Source organism: Aegilops tauschii, chromosome 1 (assembly GCF_002575655.3).
Source record: "Aegilops tauschii subsp. strangulata cultivar AL8/78 chromosome 1, Aet v6.0, whole genome shotgun sequence".
Taxonomy (NCBI): domain Eukaryota; kingdom Viridiplantae; phylum Streptophyta; class Magnoliopsida; order Poales; family Poaceae; genus Aegilops; species Aegilops tauschii.
Genome location: NC_053035.3, coordinates 246,373,855 through 246,383,630, shown reverse-complemented (window position 1 = coordinate 246,383,630; position 9,776 = coordinate 246,373,855). Strand labels below are relative to the sequence as shown.

The 9,776-nt window shown below is 51.7% G+C and overlaps 1 long non-coding RNA gene across 1 annotated transcript; it reads right to left on the bottom strand.

The window, feature by feature from the left end:
- Positions 1–4,594: 4,594 nt before the first annotated feature.
- LOC120975978 (uncharacterized) lies at positions 4,595–8,312 on the bottom strand. Its single transcript, XR_005771338.3, has 4 exons — positions 6,910–8,312; positions 6,717–6,803; positions 6,527–6,608; positions 4,595–4,866 (listed from the first exon to the last, which is right to left on the bottom strand). It is a non-coding gene; the product is annotated as an uncharacterized lncRNA (long non-coding RNA).
- Positions 8,313–9,776: the final 1,464 nt, after the last annotated feature.

Sequence of the window (9,776 nt, the reverse complement as noted above, 5' to 3'; positions counted from 1 at the left end):
CCCAGACAACGAAGGTGCCACCTACCCTCCTGAGGTCGTCCCCAAGAAGAAGAAGAAGCTGTGCGGCCAAGAGCCTCAGGAGAGCGGTGTCTCCAGCGACACCACCTCAGGACCTGCGCCCACGGATGGGGCGCCTCCCTCTCTCGCATAGGAAGGCGCGCCCGACGCCCTCCTCAGGCTGGGCTCGGGGGCTCTCTTTTGGAGGGCCTCTGACTTAGCCAATGTCACGAGGGAGGCGCTCGGGCACCACGTGGAGGCATGCTTCACCACATGCTTCCCTGATGAGGCCACAAGGCATGGAGTGCCTGGTGCTCAGGAGTTCATCACCAAGGCGACCGAGGAGCTTCAAGAGGTGAGAACCATGCGAGGCGGCCACCGCCCACCACCTGGCACAACTCCTTGTCCTGGCGAGGACGATGAGCTGCGCATCTGCATCGACATCCCAGGGCTCAACAAGGCCGCATCCCAGGAGCGTTTCTGGCCTTCGCATGTTGGTTGGTGCAAGGGTCCACCTCACAGCTATGTTCGCATGCCATTCGGCCTGCCGAACGCGGCTGTCACCTTCCAGCGCCACCTGCGGAGAGTCCTGGCGGCTCAGGAGGCCAGGCATCACGCAGTCCTGGTGGAGATGGCGACGGTTCTTCATGAGCCTCCCGAGTCTCTCGACCCAGGCGGCTCATGAGGAGCGACTTCTTCAACGCGCGTCTTCAGCTGTGTCAACACCCCTCCAACAACGGTGCCAGGTGACTCTTTCCGATTCATTCAGTTGGGGGCGCCCCTCGGGCAGCATTATCCCCAAGTTGCACGGGCATGTCCCTGCGAGGTGTATCCCTTTGCATCTTTAACTTACTCTGTTGGGGGCGCCCCTCGGGCTGCATCATCCCCAGGCCGCGTGGGTCCGTCCCTGCGGCATGTATCGTTCTTGCATTTATCCAAGCTAGCTTGCCTTCTCCCAGGAGTTACCTTATGATTATCGCCTGCTCGCATGTTTCCCTTCGCAGCCTCCCGCGTTGCTGACCAGCCTCCTGCTCATCCCGCAACGGGGGCTACACTTGCTGGCACGGCGCTTGTGCTCCGGTCCGTCCCTGCAATGTTGACAAACCTGGGAGATCGAGCTCTGGCTCGCGGCTCGCCCCGCGCACGTCACCTCATCAGATCCTCAGTGCCTTCGTCTTCTTGCGGAAAGATCAACGGCAGGACAATAAACGCAATTACAAGTTGTACTCTCCCCTCGAACTAACCTGCAAGAACCTATGGAGCTTGGCTACAGGTGGCCTCGCCGGTTGCCCTCCTTTCGCGTGATTCGCTTGCCCGTTAAAAGGGGGGCTCCTGAGCATCGCGCCTCATGAGCTCTTACTGACTCTCCAGCCCTCACCCCCTGGCCTTGACCACGGCATACCAGCGGCAGCTGAGCTTGCTCAAGGGTCGGGACCCGAGGATGCAGAGCATTTAGATGAGCAAGGAAGGGGGAAGCTGACATGAGCCTCACCTAATAGCACTGCCGCAAAAGCGCAAATCGGACGATGTGCAAGGAACCGCCTCGGGCTCAACAAGATAAGTCACATATTTGCGTTAGCACGACGTCGCAATTGAAATTTTTGGTTCGGGCAGCCTTGCTCTAGCAGTGCCGCCTTCCTTTTCTGCCTTCGGGACGCTGCTTGCACGCCAAAAGAGGACCTCTTGAGCATCGCGCCTCAGGAGCTCTTACCGGACCCTGGGCCGCTCACCTCCCGGCCTTGACCATGGCATCGCCACCTGGCATACCAGTGACGGCTGAAGCCTGCCTAGGGAATCACTACAAAAAAAGACACATCCCTGACATTTTGGGCCAAACGAATTTTTTTCCTGTCATACTTATGGCACTTCTATGACGATAATTGTGACAAAACCTGGTATCATCATAGATGTGGTGGGGTCCTACTTCTATGACAAAAAATCATGATAGAGAATGTGCTTTTCGTCCTGGGCGGGCCTAAGACGCAGCTGCATGACATTCTTTGGGCCGTCCATGAAGGAAAAAAACGTGGTAGAAGCGAGGGCGAGGAAATTATCGGGGAGTTCCCTGTTACGGTGGGTGTTCGGGGGCCGAGTGATGCGCGTTTCTCTCGTACATACACGCGTGTGTGCGAGGCGTTGGGCTCTAACTGAACCGGAGCGAGGCATTGGGCTCTAACTGAACCCGAGCGATTGCACTACGTGTTACTGAACCCAAGCGATCGGTTGATCTCTTGCTGTTAACTGAACCCGAGTGATTCCTTCGCTACTGCTGCTAACTGAAGCCGATCGAACACTACTGCCTCACTCCCTGGATGAACAGTGAGCATTGTTGAGGGGGTTTGGATGAACAGTTCCCGGTGGGGGGTTGGATGAACAGGAACCCGTGGTAGTAGAGGCCGTTGCCGCTGGATGAACAGTACCCTGATCGATCGAGCCGGTGGATGAACAGGACCCCGTGGAGGGCTGGATGAACAGGACCCCGTGGAGGGCTGGTTGACAGTAGCCAGTGGAGGGCTGGTTGAACAGTAGCCGGTGGAGGGCTGGATGAACAATAGCCCGTGAGGGGTGGTTGAACATGACCCCGTGGAGAGGGCTGGTTGAACAGTAGCCGATGGAGGAGCGCACGGTGGAGGCTGGATGAACAGGAGCCCGTGGATGAACAGTCGCAGGTGGAGGCTGGAGGAGGTCGACGGTGGATGAACAGGATCCCGTGGAGGCTGGAGGAGGTCGACTGTGGAGATGAATAGTATCCCGTGGAGTCTCGTTTTGCGGTACGCCACACCCCTCCCGATGAACAGGACCCCCGTTTCGACCGTAGCGCTCCAACACAAGTCCGTTTCCTCTGTTTTGCGGTACGCCACACCCCTCCCGATCAACAGGACCCCGTTTCGACCGTAGGAGTTTCCTCCCTTTTGCGGTACGCCAGACCCCTTCCGATGAACATGATCCCGTTTCCACCGTGGCCGGTCGAACACAAGGCCGTTTCCTCCGTTCTGCGGTATGCCAGGCCTTGTTTCCATTGCCTGTTCCGTCCAAGCCGGTTGGCTCCTGATGAACAGCACGCGTTCCTTTGCCTCCCGATGAACACGACGCATTCCGTTGCCTCCCCATGAACACGACGACGACGCAGTTTCTCCGTTCCGACCCAGCCACAGCCATGTACACGAGCCCTGGCCGTACGTACGCGCGAGTAGGCGTTCGAGACCCCGCCCGTATGTACGTACGTGGCCGTATTTACTTTCTTGCAACATGGCCGCTGTACGTACGTGTACATGCTACGTGCATGCCTCTACTACGACACGTGCGCGCCTCTACTACGACACGTGCCCTTCCTTACACGGCCACGGTTCATTGCTGCAGCTTGCAGACAGACCGATCGTATGTACGTACACGTTCGCGACCAGAATGACAACGCTACGTACGCTTCGACCAGGTGGGTCCCGACTGTCAGGCACTTCCTTGCGTGTGAAGATGTAGCTGGTGGGTCCCAGCAGTCAGGGGGGCGAATCATTTTTTTGCCCGTAATATGGACGCACTTCCTTGCGTGCGAAGATGTAGCTGGTGGGTCCCAGCAGTCAGGGGGGAACGTTTTTTCGCGAAATACGGTGGCCCGTCCGGTGGGTCCCTGCTGTCAGGTGGAGGAATCATTATTTTCCATGAAATAATGAGGCACTTCCTTGCTGCGGCCGTGGACCCAGCTGTCAGCCTCTCCACGTACAGACTCTTCCGATGGAAGTCGTTCCTTGACCACGTTGACCACGCCGCGGCGAGAGCACCAGGGCAGTGGACGACGGCGAGGCCTACGAAGGGGACGACGCAGAGCCGGGGAAGACGCGGCAGTGGATGCCTACGCGGAGAGGAGTACGAGGGTTCACTGGTTCGGCTGCGGTGTGAGGCTGCCATCGCCGCAGGGCCTAGCCAGCAGTGGGAGTAGTAGGGGGCGGTGAGGCCTCAGCGGCATCACAGCCGGCCATGGGAAGCAGGATCACGCGACACGACTGGCGCTGGTTTGGGCGGCTGGAGCAACAAGACTAGAGGTTGAAGAAGCACTACCACCGTTGGATGGACATCGTACGGTCATTGGAGCTAGAATCATTCATATTGACTAAGTTGACAAAGCCCTCCGTCCCCGTCAACTTAGCAGGCCCACAAGTTAGCCTCCCACTATGGAGGGTCCCAGCTAGCAGGGGGTATTCATTTTTTTGTGCATAATAAGGAGGCACTTCCTTGCATGCGAAGATATAGCTGGTGGGTCCGACTTGTTAGCGGGGGGAACGTTTTTTTCGCGAAATGCAGAGGCCCTTCCGGTGGGTTCCAGCTGTCAGGTGGAGGAATCATTATTTTGCACGTAATAAGGAGGTATTTCCTTGCGTGCGGCCGTGGACCCAGCAGGTGGTCCCGGCGGCGCTGGAGGAAGAAGATGAGAGATTGAAGATGGATGCCGGTCGTTGGATGTAAATCCAACGGCTAACGATGTCAGAATCATTTGTTGACTAAGTTGGCAACTGTGGCACCCCGGCTCAGAGAAAACCGGAACGCCCCGTATTCCAGCCCAGAGATCGAGGTGAAGTCTTCTGGAATACGGCACTGCTTAGTATAGAACAAACCAGCTCTCTATTACAACACGAATATGAATACAAGGGTTCTGATATTACAATGAATAACATCGGCACGGCGACACTAGGCCAACCACGCTTGCTCTATACAAGCAGCATAGCAACTCGAAGCAGCGGAACAACTACTGGCAGCGGAACAACGAACAACGATGATGGACTCCAATCCGCAGGGACTCTGGCTGGAACGTTTATCCTAGCTCACGAACACAGGAACAACACCAAACAAGCAAGCAATCCAGGCACGACCTGCAAACTGGCATGACACGCTAGGTCAGTACATTGAATGTACTTGCAAGCTCACAATAACCAGAAGCATTCAAGACAAACAACAACATGGCAATTATAGGTTAAGAAGGAATTATCACGAGGTCATCAGGATAACATGGCATCAACAATATGAACATGATACAGCTAGAACAATATGAGCATGGCATGAGCATATAAATCTGATGATACTAGCATGCAAGATGATGACACTATATGCACTATTTATTCTGCTCGGGTTACTTCGTAACCATCACATGCATCACTTACCAACCTCGGACATCACACGATCATCTCAGGATCAAATCAAGCTTGGTATAAACAATACCATAGTAATCATTAAATGACCACAAGGAGCTTGATTTTTACCCACGATTCTCACACAACATCATGAATATACAACAACTCAGTATCCTCGATACCACGGTGATCATCCACGGATCACAAACGGAACCACTCTAGGTTCAATGGGCTACCTCGTAGCCAAACGGTGATCTTTCCGGCGATCACAACCATCTTATCTCATCATCGAACCGGGGTTGTTATTAAGCACATTATTATTAATATTGTTGACTCACAGTGTGACCGACACGAACTGGGCCCTTATCCGCGGGCGCGGCTATCGATAGATTTAATATACACTCTGCAGAGGTTAGTACACTGTACCCACACTACGGAACCCATGGCCTCGCACTCCCATTCGGGTGGACCAACGGCGTTCCGACAAAACCGTCCTACTGCCATGACACTCTCCCGGCCACTCCGACCAACTCCCCTTTGGGCTAAGTCCTGGGTGGCCCGTGCCTACCAAAGGCACCAACGGCCACCGTCGTGGCCAAAACATAAACGGTCCCAACAGGGACAACCCGGGTACAACAACAACAACGGGCACACAAGGTTATGTCTGCTTACCGAGCCAGGGTACCGCACGCCCATAACCTTCCCTCATTGGAGGCACCGGCGAGAGGCATGACAATAGACACAGTTAGGACCTTCCCATAAAGGTAAGCGTGGTTGCACTGGTCAGATCGATATTGTGGCACCATGACTCAGCCAATAGTTGTTCAAGTTCAATTTAATCCTGTTAAACTTGAATGCAAATATGATGAGCCATGATAAAATAACATGATGCAAATTACAATTCATGAACATGATATCAACATAATCATGAGGGTACCACATAACTATCCACCATATCAACAATGAATCATATCCATTGAGCATGGCATCCTGACTAGCATGAACATCACAAGTACATACTTCTCCGAAACATAGCATGACCACTAGCATCAACAATAAATATCATGCAAGAACATATCAACAATGCCATCATGCAAGAATTTAACCAACTGGATGCAATGGAACATGCATAACAACGGTACTCGGGACAGACGGCAGTCATGCACCGAAGACCATCACCAACATCAACATGTACTACTAGCAAGCATAAGCATATGAAAGGAATATATAGCAACTAGCAGGGCATGATAACCAGGTGCATAACAACATAGCAAGAAAGTAAGCACTAACCCAGAAGCATTACCGAAACAACGATAACCATATTTTAAACAAGTAATCATTTAATAAATATTCAAGTTGAAAACCATGGCTATTGCATGACTATCATGCAAGTGGGTATTGTGGCTTGCCTGGGGATGAAGGAACCATTGTGAAGATGTGCGAGAAGCTCGCGGAAAGAATCGCCGGAAAATGTTCTCTCTCGAAGGGGGACTGATCAATGGCAAGGGCAAAAAGGACATTTTCATAGTGTCAAACCATCGTGAAAACGAAACCAATAGAACGGGCTCGACGAAACGAAGACGTGGGCTTTGGATTCACCTCATTTGGAGTTGTGGTCGAAAAGATATAGCCCGACGAAGTTCAGGGACCATTCTGTAAAAAGATTTCTACAAACAGGCCCCTGAGCTGAAAAACACAAAACGTATTCCCAGAAAATACGTATTCAGAACGGAGAAAGCGCTTTTAAGGCCGAAGTGGAAATAGAATACGCCTTCTAGAGGTGAAAACGTACCCGTCATCAGAGGCGGGGCCGAGGCTTGGGTCGCTGACGTGCGGGTCCGACGGGCTGTGGGGCTCGTCACTTATCCAGCTAGGCAGACCAGGTCAACGCGCAGCGGCGGGACCGGCCGCCTGGGTCGCTGCCAGGTGCGGTCAGGGGGGCTGACCAGGTCGTCGTCCTCTTCCTCGCTCCCCCCGACCAGAAGCATAGGAAGCCAGGGGAGGGCGCGACATCGGCGGGGGCCTGGCCAGCTCCGGCCGTCTCAGGCCAGGGGGAGGCCACCGGAGGCCTAGGAAGATGCCCCGCTCCCGTTCAGACCACGCATGAAGGCCGGGAAGGAGCAGCGAGGCGACGGGGTTCGCGGCGTCCGAGGACAGAGACGGCGGCCAAGTCTTGGGGTCGCAGCCACAGTGGCTCCGTTGACGAAAAGAGGAACTGGGAGGGTCCGCCGGAGTTTGGTGGGGCTCATGGAGGTGGAAAGAAGGAGAGGGAGGGCATGGTTGGCCGGAATTTAGGCCGGAGGGGGCGGCGGCCATGGAGGCAGAGGGAGGCGAGGAGAGGTTCTCCGGCTCGGGTGAATGGTCGGGGAGGTAGCTAGGAGGGAGGGAAGAAGCTTGGTGAGGTCCAGAGGCCTCGGGGTGGGCTTATATAGCCGCGGGGGCGAGGAGGCCGAGCTGTCGTCGCCGCGGACGCGTGGCCGGCGCCGCGGACGCGTGTGCGCGCGCATGAGCTCGGAGGCAGGCGACGAGAGGGAACGGGAGGGAGAGCTCACGGGGAAGAGACGGCCAAGGGAGCGCAGGGAGGAAGAAGACGGCGAGCTCCTAGCCAAAACCGTCACTGTTCATCCGTGGGCGCGCGGCGGCTTGCGTCGGTGAGGAAGCGGACGGAGGGGGAGAGGGGTCCAGGAGAACGGCGACGGCGAGAGGAAGCTAGGGGACATGCCGTGCTCGCTGAGACGCCGAGCAGAGGAGGGGCCCGAGCAAGAAGACGTTCCGGGCGCGGCCAGTGTGTGCCAAAGCGGTGGTCACCGCGTGCACTGGTGCACACAGAGCCACACTGTCGCCCAAATGGTGTCTGGGGTTTAGTACTTCATGGGTAGGTTGCGACTGAGGTGGTAGTTAGGTTAAAAGTGCTCTGGTTAAACGGTAAGCAACCTCTGAATTTTACTGCAATAAACTTGGCCGTGAAACAGTACTCAACCGAGGTGATATTAGAGCCAAATGAGTTGTCTGGGGTGTTTGGGTTAGGAAGAACTACAATACTGGGGAGTTTGGCAGGAAATGGACCAAGATTTAATGCACTTGCTTTGCAACTGCATAATCTGGTCCAGAAACTTGATCAGGAAGGTGCACTCACATGGAGTGTCAAATTGAGCTCAAATTGGGCAAGGCAGAGTCATTTGGTCCTATGAAGATGCTCAAAAAGTCTCATACCAATTGGACAAGCCAAACTGGTACTTGCTTCACAAACATCTTCTCTGGACAGAAACTTGCAAAAATTCTAGAGGAATAATGGCTTGATAAACCATGCCCAAAATGGGTGGAGGTAGGTCATATGGATAATATAAGGCCTAGAAAAATTGGCAGCCATAATGGAATAAGATAAAATATACTTGCTTCACAAACTGAAATTTTGGACAGAATCAAAGAATTGAAGATGAGCTCACATGGAGGCATGACATGATCTCTACTTTGGTGGAGGGCTATGATATGATGATATGAGGGATCATGCAAAATGACAACTCATTTTGATATGCCTAGCTTGCATCTCCTTCACAGAGCTTCTTTCTGGATAGAAACTTTGGAAAATCATAATTAAATAATTACTAGGCAAATGAGGTTGCATTTTGGCATGTGGCAATGATATGGACAGGAAAAGGTGTCCAAGGAGTTTGAGGTAAATTGGGAAAAGGAAAATAGCACTTGCTTCACAATGTGCCATTTAGGGCAGAATAGGAAATGAATTATTTAAGCATGATGATAAACATGAAAAATGAAATATTTTCCCATATTTGAGAAAGATATGACCCAAAAAATTTATGAGAATTATTTGGGAATTTTAGGAGTGATAGAAATAAAGGTTGCTTCACAACCTAGGGCAAATTTGAGTTATTCCTTTAATGCAAAAGGAATATTCCCAATAAAAAGAATATTGGGATTTGGGCTAGGATAAAAATGACAGGGTCTAGGGAAGGGTTTGGGAATGAAAAGCCACTCTGGAAACAAAGAAGAGAGCATCTTCTTCAGTTTCCAGACCACAAAGCCACGGAAAAAGAAAACTCAAGCAAAAACCTCAGAAAAACAAAAGAAAAAGAAAGGGCCAAAAATCAGGCTGTCACAACAACGACTTGCGTTGGCTTCGACCTCTTGGCCCACATTTCAGCCTCTAAAAATGTGGCACGTATTCAACATATTTTTTCAGAATTTACAGTCAATTTGATCTTTTTTTTAGAATTACAGATCATTTGCTGGGCTGGCTGAACAAATAATGTAGCGTCCATGCGGCCCATTTATTTTTCTCCTAAAAAATTACAGGCCATTTGCACTTTCTCGAAATACACGATTTTGTTGGGCTGATTCTAATTATAATGTTGGGTTGGGCGCAACAATGTGATCAAAAAATAAACAAGGGCAGAGCATTTTGTTATAAATATATTTAAATAATAATTGATTTATTATTACATTGGTCCTTAAATCTTACCAAGCTTTTTTACACAATCATCAGGATTTTCGTTGCCAAAAAAATCCAGTATTTTATTGTTAAGAAATTATTTTTATATGTTAATAAGATGTGTGATATTGTTTTCTTACATATGTAAGTATCTGTTAAATATATGATGACAATAACAATAATATATAATAACATATAAAATAATTTAA